This window comes from Lissotriton helveticus, chromosome 5_1 (assembly GCF_964261635.1).
Source record: "Lissotriton helveticus chromosome 5_1, aLisHel1.1, whole genome shotgun sequence".
NCBI classification, from domain to species: Eukaryota; Metazoa; Chordata; class Amphibia; order Caudata; family Salamandridae; genus Lissotriton; species Lissotriton helveticus.
The window spans coordinates 1,239,893,642-1,239,907,757 of record NC_136065.1 but is presented as its reverse complement, the minus strand read 5'-3'; the positions used below and the strand labels follow the sequence as shown (position 1 = coordinate 1,239,907,757).

At 44.7% G+C, this 14,116-nt stretch overlaps 1 protein-coding gene across 1 annotated transcript in view; it reads left to right on the top strand.

Annotated features, from left to right (window-relative positions):
• The window catches only part of C5_1H10orf88 (chromosome 5_1 C10orf88 homolog), a 184,891-nt gene that overhangs the window by 141,490 nt on the left and 29,285 nt on the right, over nucleotides 1–14,116 (top strand). The window lies entirely within an intron of this gene.

The window sequence follows — 14,116 nt, the reverse complement described above, 5'->3', positions numbered from 1 at the left end:
TTGCATGCCAACAATGGTGGTTACTAGTACACACCACCTCCCCTGATTAGGCCTCAGACTGCTCTGCTTCGCTACCCTGAAAGAGTCAAGTGCTACAGTGTGGTGCTTCGTTCCCAGAAAAGAGAAAAGTGAGGTTCTATTACTTTCACCGGCCTCACAGCCTTCCCAACTGATAACCCAATTTCTTACACCTAGGCTATGCCCGTGCTCTTTATTTGGAGCTTTCTATGTCCTTGCTGAAGGCACTTCAGATTATTCCGGATATGATAAAATGGTTGGTAACCTCTGATCTGCACTTTGCTTATGTAAAACCTATCCTTCACAAGCTGAACTGGCTCCCTACAAGAAAAGAAATACATTTTAAAACTCTATGGATTGTGTTTAAATCTTGAACCTGCGCTCCGAACTTCATTCAAAAACATTTTGAGAATATATATACCTAAAAGAAGCTTGAGATCTTTTGCTAACCTTTGGGTTCTCCTTAGATTTTGTAAATCGAGATTGGATATGCTCCTTTCATATCAATGGAGGTAAATTCTGAAACTTCCTGTTCGAGGCATGTGGGCTGCTGAATTTATATCTTTGCATAGATCGCCGCCTAGTGTTGGGTCCGGATGAGCGCACATTGTTGTCCTGGAAGAGTCTTCTAAGTATCACGAGATAGGTGGCTCCTCCCTTGGACTACAGTGCGCATGGGCATCCTCTCCATCCTCAGATTATTTTTTTCCGCCATTGGGTTCGGATGTACTTTCTTAACTCACGTCGGAATATATGTAAAAACTTTTTCACAAGGCCAAAAGGCCTTCGGGTGTTGGTATTGTCTTTCATTCGGTGCCTCTTACTTGTTCCAGTTCTTCGAGCAGGACGTCGAAGGCCGCTTGCCTTTTCGACACCAAAGGCCCCATCCACGATCGACGATCGAACGGAGTCCATTCAAACGATGTCCCGTTTGCAACTCCAAATACCCTCACATCGATGTGCACCTGGTGTGCAATAAATGCCTATCACCGGACCACGACGAGGCCAGTTGCATGGCCTGTTCTCGATTCAGATCGAAGAAAACGCTTCGGCGCGCCGCACGACAGTCGGCACGGGAGTCGGCGCCCGAACCGGAGGACATCTTCCAAGCTGACGACTCAGGGGGTGTAGTAGAAGAAGATCCTGATCAACAGTCGCATCCCACGTCGGAGCAGAACTCGAACTATGATGAGGACGAAGAGGAAATCTACGTCCATGATGAAGACATCGTAGAGATAGGAGACGACGCACAAGCCATCGGAGCCGTCGGCGACGACTCAAGCGATGAGCAAGGCCCAACCGCAGTAGCGGGGCCCATTAAAGACTCTGTACCTTCCAAGGCTCAGGTCGAGGCATCGCCGGAAGGCCTTAGCCAAGATCTTCATCCACTTTCTATAGCCCCACTTCCAGGCCCGGCTAAGAACATTTCAGAGGAGCCATCGGTCAATCAACCACAATCAGTGGGAAAATCGAAACCGAAACCTACAGACACTAAATCGAAACCGAAACTGGTGAAAACAGTCATCGGCTCGACTACTTCGGAACCGATCAAGTCCAAAAGTGTCATCGACCCCTTGCAAGGAGGTGTCAACACAAAGAACGGAGCGACTAAGCCCGTCTCTACAGTCAAGCACGTCACGCTCACGTCTTCGACGTCCGGGTCCAAAGATGGCGACGCTACCAAAGGACTTAAAGGCTCAAAAGACCCTCGATCGGACGCTTCGGAAGCCACTAATGGTCAAGGCCTTCGAGTCAAAAACAAAACTCGACCCCAAAGAACATATCACATCGAAGCAAAGGAGCGTACCTGCTGCGCACCAACAGCTCGAGTCGACGCCTGGCCATAAGCAACATGCTGAACACTCGAAGTCGGTCGGGTCGAAAACAACGCCTCCCTCAAAAAAGGTCAGTCCGTCTTCAACGCTTACGGCGCCCATAAAGTACGTACGGCCCCCAACCGCACGGCCTAAGGCGGTGCAGCTCCAAAAGTGCACCGACACATCCAAATCATTGTCGGTAGCCTCAACAAATCAGCCCATGGAGGAGGACGTTCTGTTCCAGTCGCCATCCTATGATAATCAGTTGAAACTATTCATCGACTCCGAAACAGGGAGACTCACAATTTATAAACGGAAAATCATTCCAGAATATCCTATGGAGTCATACAACATACCACTCAAAAAGAAGAGGGACTCTGCCACCTCACCTGCTCTTTTTGGACCTATACAGTCCTTTGGACAAGACTGTGCCTATTCTCCCACACATGCCACTGAGGATGTAGAGGAAGGGTACAATGAGGAACAATTTAATTATCCTATTGACACGGATCAAGAGGAGTCCCAACCATGGACCGATTCTGTTGACCCTGATAACCCACACACCGCGCCTGACGCTCAGTCCTATGCGGTCAAGACATCACCTACTGAAGATACTGCTGCGTTTAACGCAATAATTGAGAGGGCAGCCCTTAACCATGATGTGGCTATGCACGCTGACCCAGTAGAGGAAGACTTTCTGTTTGATACCTTCTCAACTTCAGAAAGATCAGTGAAGACGTTGCCTATGCTTAAAGGTGTGCGCAAACACGCTAGTGACATCTTTAAAGAACCAACAAGGGCAAGGGTTGTAAACCCCAGAATTGAAAAGAAGTACCGGCCTGCGGTTGTAGACCCTACGTATATCAAGGGCCAAATCCCGTTGGACTCCTTGGTGGTGGCTAATGCTCGTAAGAGAGCGAACTCTCAGACAAGTGGTGATGCTCCACCTCCGGACAAAGAATCCAAGATCTTGGAAGCTTCTGGCAAACGTGTGGTAGCACAAGCGGCTAATATTTGGAGAATCTCAAATACACAGGCCCTATTAGCCAGATATGATAGGGCTCATTACAACACGTTAGAGCAGCTACTGCAACACATGCCTGATGCTTATAAGGAGGGACCAGAAATGCTGATACAGGAGGGGAAGCTAATCTCGAACACATCCATTAAATGTGCGTTAGATGCAGCTGACACAGCAGCTAGGGCCATCAACACTAGTGTGATGCTCAGAAGGCATGCCTGGCTACGCATATCTGGTTTCAAGTCAGAAATCCAAACAACTCTGCTTAATCAGCCAGTTAACCCTAACTTTCTATTTGGTCCTGATGTAGACACGACCCTAGAAAAAATTAAAAAGGACACGGAAACTGCCAAGTTCATGGGAGCTCTACAGTCACAACAGTTCAGGGGCGGTTCCTTTCATCGCTCCGGTAACAGGGGAGCTTCTAGGGGACAAGCATCGCAGCAAGCCCAATACAATAAAGGCGGCACACAAACCACCTATAACAAGAGCAATAGGGGTGGATACCGTGGAAACAGCACCAAAGGCAGAGGATGGGGAAATAATAATGCCAGATCCTCCGCCACCAATAAACAGTGACGTCTTGTCACTGCCCCCGGACCATGTAACACCGGTCGGGGGAAGACTTCAGCAGTTCTTGCCAGTCTGGGAAGGCATTACCACAGACAGGTGGGTGAGACAGCTTATACAATACTGATATTGTCTAGAACTAACCTCCACTCCACCCAACATACCCCCAAGGCACCGTCCTATGTCCGCAGAGCACATGCACTTATTGCAGCAAGAAGTCATCTGCATGCTGCAAAAAGGGGCCATAGAACTCGTGCCTTTAGAACAACAGGGTACAGGGGTGTACTCTCTGTACTTCTTAATCCCTAAAAAGGACGGCTCTCTCAGGCCCATTCTAGACCTCAGACCCCTGAACCAATACATCTTGTCAGAACATTTTCACATGCTCACTTTGCAGCAGGTTCTACCATTGCTCGCTCAGGGGGATTTCCTGGCCACCCTAGATCTGAAGGATGCACATTTCCACATTCCCATTCACCCCAGTCACAGGAAATATCTCAGGTTCACCATAAACAACCAGCATTATCAGCTCAAGGTCCTGCCTTTCGGGATCACTACAGTCCCCAGAGTGTTTACCAAGTGCTTGGCGACAGTAGCTGCGCACCTTCGGAGACAACACATCCATGTCTATCTTTATCTGGACGACTGGCTTATCCAAGCAAAGTCGGCCCAGCAATGTGCCAGCCACATATCCCGCACAATTCACCTCCTGCACAGTCTGGGATTTTCACTAAATTACCAAAAATCTCATCTTCAACCCGCACATCTACAACAGTACTTGGGCGCAGAAATGAACACTCTGACAGCAACAGCACGCCCAAACTCAGCAAGAGTCAACAGCATGCAAGTGCTGATCCAAAAATTCAGGCCCCAACACTCACTCCCAGCGCAAGTGTTTATGCAGCTGATAGGCATGATGACCTCCTGCATCTTTATAGTCCCACACGCGAGGCTGCACATGCGTCCGCTTCAGGAATGCTTGGCGCGACAGTGGAACCAGGCTCAAGGACAACTAAAAGACCTAGTGTTGGTGACCGGTCGTGCATACAACTCTCTGCATTGGTGGAATACACAAAACCTTTGCAGGGGAGGACCGTTACAAGAGCCTGTGCCACAAATAGTGCTGACAGCGGACGCATCTCTCCAGGGCTGGGGAGCGCATGTCCTCCATTACACAGTGCAGGGCCTATGGACAATGCAGCAGCAGAAGATGCACATCAACCTACTGGAACTGATGGCAATCTTCATGGCACTGAAGGCGATCAAATTGCATTTGTGCAACAAAGTTGTGCAGATCCGGACGGACAACATGACTGCAATGTATTACATCCAAAAGCAAGGAGGGACACACTCTCCACAATTGTCACACCTAGCACAGAGCATGTGGAAGTGGGCCATTCAAAGGAACATGTTCCTCATGGCGGAACACCTCCCAGGCAAGGACAACCAGATGGCGGACCGGCTCAGCAGGCACAGCCATCAAATGCACGAGTGGGAGCTCAATCCCTCAGTGCTACAACCGTATTTCCAGCAGTGGGGCCATCCAGAGATAGACCTATTCGCCACACAAGAAAACGCAAAATGCCACACCTTCGCCGCCAGGTTCCCACACCCGCAGTCTCAGGGCAATGCGATATGGATGAACTGGTCAAACAGATTTGCGTACGCTTTTCCTCCAGCACCGCTCCTACCGCTGGTAGCGCGCAAACTGCGCCAGCACTCCATGACGCTCATCCTAGTTGCTCCAACGTGGGCAAGGCAAGTATGGTACACCACGTTCCTAGAACTTTCAGTGGTGCCCCACCAGCGGCTGCAACTCACATCCAGTCTCCTCACTCAGAGCCATGGAGACATTCAGCACCCAGATCCGCAACAGTTGAGCCTTGCAATATGGCTCCTGAGGTCATAGAGTTTGGCTACCTAAACCTGCCCCCTGACTGTATGGACATCATCAAGGAGGCTAGGCGGCCTACAACCAGGGCGTGCTATGCGGCAAAATGGAAGCGTTTTGTCATTTATTGTTCTAATAATAACATAAATCCACTAGATGCATCAACCCAAAACATCATAGGTTATTTATTGCACATATACAGATGCAATCTGGCCTATAGTTCCATCAGGATACATTTAGCTGCAATGGCAGCTTATCTTCAGAACAGACAGCACCTTTCCCTTTTCAAAGTGCCTGCCATTAAAGCTTTTATGGAAGGACTCAAAAGGGTAATTCCTCCAAGACACCCACCTTCGCCTGTCTGGAATCTAAACATAGTTCTCACCAGACTAATGGGTCCACCCTTTCAACCTCTTCACTCTTGTGAAATACAATTTCTGACATGGAAAGTGGCCTTTCTAGTGGCAATCACATCGCTGAGAAGGGTTAGTGAGCTGCAAGCCCTCACTATTCAGGAGCCTTTCATTCAGACTCATGCTAATAGGGTAGTGCTGCGTACCAACCCTAAATTTCTGCCTAAAGTGGAGTCACAGTTCCACATTAACCAAACAATTGAACTGCCAGTATTCTTCTCGAATCCTGATTCAGTGTCAGACAGAGCACTGCACACACTTGATGTTAAAAGAGCTCTCCTGTATTACATAGACAGGACTAAAGATTTCAGGAAAACTAAGCAACTGTTTGTTGCATTCTCTCCACAGCACAAAGGCAACCCGATTTCAAAATCAGGTATAGCCAGATTGATTGTTAAATGCATACAGATCTGTTATCAAAAGGCTAAACGCACATTAACAGTTCCCCCACAAGCACATTCCACACGCAAGTTAGGGGCATCCATGGCTTTCCTAGGTAACATTCCTCTAGAGGATATATGTAGAGCAGCCACATGGACCACCATACACACATTCAACAAACACTACTGCGTGGATGTACACTCAAAACAGCAAGCTGCTGTAGGTCAGGCTGTTCTCAAAACTATTTTTCAGACTGCTGCAGCTGGCACGGGCAACCGCCGCTAAGGAGGATACTGCTATTTATTCTATGCAAAGGTATAAATTCAGCAGCCCACATGCCTCGAACGGAATATGCTACTTACCAGTATGCATCTGTTCTTGGCATGTAGGGCTGCTGACATTTATATCGCCCGCCCTCCTCCCCGGTGCCTGTCACAGCTGTAGCACTCAGAATTAATCTCTAGCATGGACATCACTTACTGTATCATACTCCATCCCTGCCACAATGGCGAAAAACAATCTGAGGATGGAGAGGATGCCCATGCGCACTGTAGTCCAAGGGAGGAGCCACCTATCTCGTGATACTTCGAAGACTCTTCCAGGACAACAATGTGCAATCATCCGGACCCAACACTAGGCAGCGATCTATGCAAAGATATAAATGTCAGCAGCCCTACATGCAAAGAACAGATGCATACTGGTAAGTAGCATATTCCTTCCACAAATTTACTTTCTAAAACTTCTCTTCTCCAGTTTCAGTGTCCTCTTAAAATCTTGTCTTCCAGCAAACCACTTGATACTCTTAAGGTATTGTAACCAATTTTCTCCTGCTTGCATTCTGAAAAGTGCCTAGGATCCATTGGTAGTATAGCGCTTTACAAATGCTGTTAACGTGAAAATGTTACTTCATTTCGCAAGCAAAATCAGCAACTGAGGTTTGCATAATGACAATGTCCTTCTTTTTAATTGGCATCTTCCACCCCTGTAGTGTGCGTCCTAATCAGCACGGCGGTGAGGTATTCTTCGGTAACCCCATTATAGGTATTTATTTTACTGACAAAAGCGATCATGGATAAACACAAGCCCATGCATCATGAAAATGACTGTTGCTACAGAAATGTTTCCAGCCAGTCGGATTGTTTAAATCCAAGGCAGATCCTGCAGGGGAAGCAACTCTCTTGGACAATTATTCTATTTTTGTTTAACCCTCGGATTAATCTGTGATATGGATCTAAAGATAATTCAAGAACATTTAGTCAAGGAATACTTACCGAAAGCCCTATAATGCTTGATGCACACCTTTGTGTAAATCCAATATCCCCCAAAAAACTATAGAGGGTAGGACGCTTTTGCGATCCTAATACCACTAAAAACAGCAAAACAGGATACAATAAAACAAGCACCTTGGATGAATGCAGAGCAAAAAAAGATAAAACAACAAATTGCAAAGTTACAACGCACCCGAGTCAAAACAAATAACAACCAAGACAAGCTTCTCCTCAACAAACTTAACAGAGTATACAAGTCAATCAAAAAAGTTGTACTATTCAAATAGAATTAAAAACTCTGAATGTGCAAAAAAATAATTAATAAAATTCTCATCTAATTTTGTAAACGTAAATGCACAGAAGAAATACATGGCATTTCTTAAGAATTAGTGACAAACGAGCAAATCATTATACAACCTAAGCAACCACGATGGACTCCTATTTAAAACAAAGGAAAAACTGCCAGTGCCAACCCATTTCTAAAAAACTCCAATAGTAAGCTAACCCAGCCTCTACTTTCCAATTATCAGAAAGGGAATTTATGGATATTGTCAAAGTAAGCAGGCCAGCCGGCTGCCCTTCTGACCCTTGTCCACCGCAAACCTTCTTTAAACTACCTCTGCTGAAACACCAGTCAGAATAGTCATCAATAATTCTTTAACTGCAAAGGTTTTTCGAGCAGACTTAAAAAAAGACATATGTTAGAAATGGGGGTCTCTGGTTGGCAGAGGTAGGTACCTCCGTCCAAATAGGGTCTCCTTCTTATAAGTCATGTCAAGTGGGATACACACTTTAAATAACCTCTGCTCACCCCGTGGGTAGCTTGGCACGAGCAGACACTGATCCCAAAAGCAATGTGTAAAGTATTTGTACTCAAAACACACAGTAATACAGTGATAACACCACAAATGGACACCACACCAGTTTAGAAAAATAAAGTATATTTAGCTAAAACTTCAGCAAGACCAAAACTACAAAAATTCAACATACATGCAATAAGAATATGACTTTAAAAAGGTTTCAAGCAACTGGGTCCATAGAAAACTATGGATGCCTGATTTTTCACAAAGTACCTGTAGATGTGTGAACATTCACAAGGCCTAACAGCCTGAGACCATGGGGAGGAAATGTGTCGAATACGGTCTGTAGGGGAAGTGATACGTTCATTCCAAGATGGTTCTGGTCTGCAGGTGATGCGTCGGGAAACCGCACCACACAGGTACGATGCGTGGAAATCCTGGATGTGACAGCGATCAATGTGGCATCGCCAAGCAGCTCTGTCAGTTTCTTCAGCCGCAGTACCTTGATGCATTGGTTCTTGCAGCTGTGACAGGAGTGGCGTCTGTTCGGCAGCGGCGCAGCTATATCTGGAGATTCTTCTCGCACACCGGTGCTGTCGGAAAAACAGCCGCAAGAGGGGCGATGTGTTGATTGGTTTAGTTCTTCTTTTCTTCCAGCTCCCATCATCAGGAACAAACTCCAGAGGCCCAGAACTGGAACAGGCACCACCTGGCATTTCATAACTCACAGCAACAGAGTTCAGGGGAGCTGGGGGTGAAGTCTTTGTGTCCCTCAGACTTCAGAACAGGAGGCCAGCACACACAGGCCCTTGGAGATCTTCTTCAAGCAGGTTCACAGCAAAGTTCCAGTGTTTGTCCTTTCCTTGACAGAAACAGCAGCTGGAGGCCAGCTCCCACACAGCAAAGGGGCAGTACTCCTTCTCACAGCTCTTCTCCTGGGCAAAGGTTCCTCTTGAGTCCAGAAGTGGCCTAAAGTTCTGGGGTTTAATGTCTACTACTTATGCCCCATTGTTTCTTAGTTCTCTTTCTGAAAGGGTCTCTGACCCCATTCCAAACCAGTTATGTCCTCAATGGTGCAGTATGACCACAGCGGGTGGAGACCGCATTGTGAATGGAAATCTCCTCCCACTACTTTAAATGCAGCCACGCCCCATTCAGCTCAGCTCTGAGTTATCTTGGAAAGGCCAGGCACACCTTAACCCTCCAGTGGCTGTCTACAGTGAATGCACATCCACAGCCCCTTTCAATCCAAAACCAGACAGTTCAGACACAAACGGGCAGAGGCACACAAAATGGTTAAACAAAAAATACCTACTTTCTAAAAGTGGCATTTTCAAACAAACAATTTAAAAATCATCTTTACTAAAAGATGTGTTATTAAATTCTGAGTTCAGAGAGCCTAAACTTTATTTTTCGTTCTTATCCTAATGGAAATTTATACTTGTAAGGATTTTCTATTCTGTCCTATGGGGAAGCTCAGCCTTTCAATAGTGAAAAACGAAATTGGCAGTATTTCGCTATTAGAACATGTCACACACCAGTACATATCCTACTTCTTATATACCCTGCCCATGGGGGTACCTTGGGCCCACCATAGGGGTGTCTTACATGTAAGAAATGGGAAGGTTAGGGCCTGGCAAGTGGGTGCACTTGCCAGGTCGACATAGCAGTTCAAAACTGCACACAGACACTGCTTTGGTAGTTCTGAGATACCTTTTCAGGGCTACTCATGTGGGTGGCCCAATCAGTGCTGCAGGCCCACTAGAAGCATTTAATTTACAGGCCCTGGCACACTCCATGTGCTTTACTAGGGACTTACCAGTCAATCAAAATATGCCAACCATTGATAACCAATCATGTTTACAATTTACACAGAGCATATGGTCCCTTTAGCACTGATTAGCAGTGGTAAAGTGCCCAGAGTCCTATAGCCAACAACAACAGGTCAGGAAAAAATAAGAGGAAGAAGCAAAAAGTTTGGGGCTAACAGTGCTAAAAGGGCCAAGTCCAACAGCATACATATGCCCATTATTAAAGAAAACAAACCTGGACCCATGTGACCCAAACAACTAGAGACTAATTACAAATGGACCATTCCTGGGAAAACTGATAGAAAGAGCAGAATTCTCCCAGAGGTCACAATTAATTGAAGATAATTACATACTTTCTGACATACAAACAGAATTCCGTTCCAGAAGAGGCATAGAATCTGCCCTCATCGCCATCTGGGGTGACTTTAAAAACACAGTGGACTGTAACAGGGTCGCTGCTCTACTTCTCTTGGACCTTTCAGCTGCCTTTGACACAGTTTATCATGACACTAATTAAAAAAACTCTATGAAGCCGGCATAGAGGGGCCTGCTCTCGACTGGATCACATCTTCCTTCAAAACAGAAAAAATATTATCCATAATCCCCCTTTCTCACTTCACAAAAGCAGGGATCCCTCAAGGCTCCATAATCTCATCCATGCTTGTCAACATCTACATGAAGTTTTATTAGCAGCATGATCAGTGAATCTCAGCTCACATGCTACAACTACGCAGATGACACGCAAAGACATTTGAAACTCAAAATCTTCAGTTGCCTCCAAGCCGTTGATCAGTGGATCACATGGAGCCATCTGAAATTGAATACATCAAAGACTGAAATTCATGTGGTGTAATAAAAAAATTATAACCCACTCTGAGCCTGGCCTGATGATTTGAGACCCCCTTCTAAAGTATCCAAGGAAGTAAGAACCTGTGGAAATATCATACACTCCAAGCTATTACTGAATGCCCAAGTGTTTAAATTGGTAAGATCAAGCTTCATCATTATGAACACTCTGCAGCGCATCTTCCCCCACCTTGGATTTCCACAGAAAGTCCAATCAGCTATTTCTCTTGCTCTGTCTAAACTAGATTACGCCAATGGCCTCTATCACGGATCATCTTTATTAACTATGAAAAGGCTGCAATTAATTCAGAACTCTGCTGTTAGATTGCTCTTACATGTAAAGCCACAAGCTCACATCTAGACTGCCTTGAGGGCCCTACATTGGTTATCGGTTACCAGATGATCCACCTTCAAGCTGCTTTGTATCACCCACAAAGCAATACATGAAACAGGACCACTTTTAATCCAGAATAAAATCACCAAATACATACAACAAAGGAAGCTTCGCTCCAGATGGGCAGCTCGCCTCCAAACCCCTGCATATGAAAAAAAAACATTGGTGGTACATTTCTTTGTTGAAGCAGCCAAACTATGTAATTCACTCCCCCAAACATAAACTCCAAGGATAATTATCTTATCTTCAGAAGGCTATTCAAGAGTTGGCTCTTTCCTTCATGACCACCTTGCTCAAAACACAAATGTACAGCATATGCCTGTGTATGTAAACATGTATAATTTGATTATATGTATATATTTTGATATGTACATCGCTTTGTACAAATATAAATACTACATATGGTTTAAAAATATATAGATATTCTTACATGTCTGCTTAACAAATGTATATATTGCTTATGATTAAAACAATTATCTATATATATTTATGCTTCACATGTACATAGGTCACCACATACATTGCGTATAAGTTATTTAATTACATGTTTATGTGTATCTGTTATATTGTATCTTTCGCAATCGTTGATGAGCTGTATCAGTTATTTGATCATATGCTTATTGGTCACTTTTATTTTAATTTATATATCAGTGTTAATTTGATCGTAACAATTCTAACTATAGGTGCTTCACCATTAATATTTGGGTAAATATAAAATAATAACAAATTATATACATAAATAAAAAAAGATATGAATAAAATATACATAAATACATTAGTTTTATGTGCAGAAACACTTTAAAGTCTGTGTTTTTAACTGTTTACCCATACATGTACATATGGGACTTTATCTAAATCAATTTTATATCTCTCGCTTAATTATTTTCCATATGCAGGTATGGCTTTCTATGTAGTTATGTATCTTTATTACTTTACTCCTACTGTAGAAAAAAAATTAAAACCTCTCCAAATCACTGCTCTCTCTCGTCCTATACCTTTTTCAATATACACCCACTCTTTGACTTATCCCAAACCTCATTTTACTACCATGAGCTCCCTAATGACCCTTTTTAGACTCTTCCCTCCTCTATTCTAATGAATTCAACTAACAGACTGCTTGTTAGACCCGTCATACTTGGGGTGGTCTTCACCTGGACTGTTTGCCTTTTGCCTCCACGTTTTGCTGATTCTGTTTGTTGGCCTTAGGAGTACTTTACCACTACTAACCATTACAAAAGTGCATGTGCTTCTCCTCTAATTATGATAACAGTACATCAAATATGCCAATTGGGTATACACCAATGTTAAATCCCTTGTAAAGTGGTATTCCATGTACCAAGGACCTGTACTTCAAACGCTTCTAGTGGACTGTGCACTGATTGTGCCACCAACAGAAGTAGCCTTTAAAACCTTTTTTCACTGCTGTGAGGCCTACTCCTCACATAGGCCAGCATTGAGAATTATTTATTACACTTTAAAGCTCTAATTCCTGATCAGAGAGAAGTAGCTTTTTCATGTTTCATATGTTTGGAATTGTAATGATAATCCCTCCTCACTGGTCAAGTTGGATTTAACATTATTGTTTTAGAAATGCCACTTTTAGAAAGTGGATATTTCTCTGTCCTTACTGTTCTTTGTTTATCTCCCATCTCCAATACACGTCTGGGTTGGGTGACAGCTACACTTTGTGCTTTCCCTCTAGACCACCACAAACACAGGAAGGTGAGGCTCATCTGCATTCTGATGGGGCTTCCTTGACAGGGATGCACAGAAGGGCTGACACTTGCACGTCAATAGATAGTATTTTGTCCACACACAAAGCACTGATTTACCCCCCACAGATAGCCTGGTAGACAGGGCTGGGTTGAAAGGGATCCTTGTGCACTTCATAGAGATACTGTGAAGTCACCCCCTACATCAGAGGCACTTTTGTTTATAAGTACGGGGTCTCTGACCCCTAAAATCAGACACTTCTGGATCTTGAACTGAACCTCTGTCAGAAGGACTGTTGTGCTGCTTAAAGGACTCAGCTGGACTGCCTTTCTTGAAGGACTTCTTTTCTGCTTGTTGCCCTGCTGCTCCCTGATTCTGCTGAAGGAGAGCTGGACCTTTTCTCCTCCCTCCAAGTGATCTACAAGGGTTTGCAGGCTTGCATCCCGTTTTCTGTAGTCTTAGGGACACAAAAGACTTCCTGAAATTCTCTTGGCACTGCTGGACTTTTGGGAGTCCTACCCTTGCCTGAGGTGCCCTCTCTTAGTTCTTGGCTTCAGAAGTGGGTTCTGCAGCACATAACTACTGCACCAGTTGGGAACTAATGCATCACCCTTCGACGCCAATTCAGAGGCTGCTCGACAGTGATTTCCACAGCTTGTGCGGCCCGACGACAACCCTGTGCTTGGCTTGCCGATTATGCCTTGCCTTCACTTCTGCGATCCTCCATGACGCAGGGACCTAACTGCTTGGAAAAGATAGACACATTGTGCCCTCAGCGCATACGCTTTACAACATCCAAGGTACTTTCTCAACGGGCAATTCGTGGATCCTGTAGGCAACCTGCCCTCCATCGCGGTCAGCCTGAACTTTAGATTTGCACCAGTCTCTTGCGACCTCAAGGAACCCTTTGACCGCTAGTGACTTCTAAGCAGTGTTTTTGCATTTAATCAATTCAAAATTTATAGTTCAACATCTACTGATTGGAATGTTGTTGTTTTACTCTTATTTTGCTCAGATACATATTCTCTATTTTTTTTAATCTGTGTCGAATCTTTTTGGGGTGTATTCATTGTGGTATAGTGTATGTGTGTGTGTATTTCACAAATACTTTGCACATTGCCTCTTTAGACAAGCCTGACTGTTCTGTGGCTGCCAGCTAACAGAGGGTGAGCT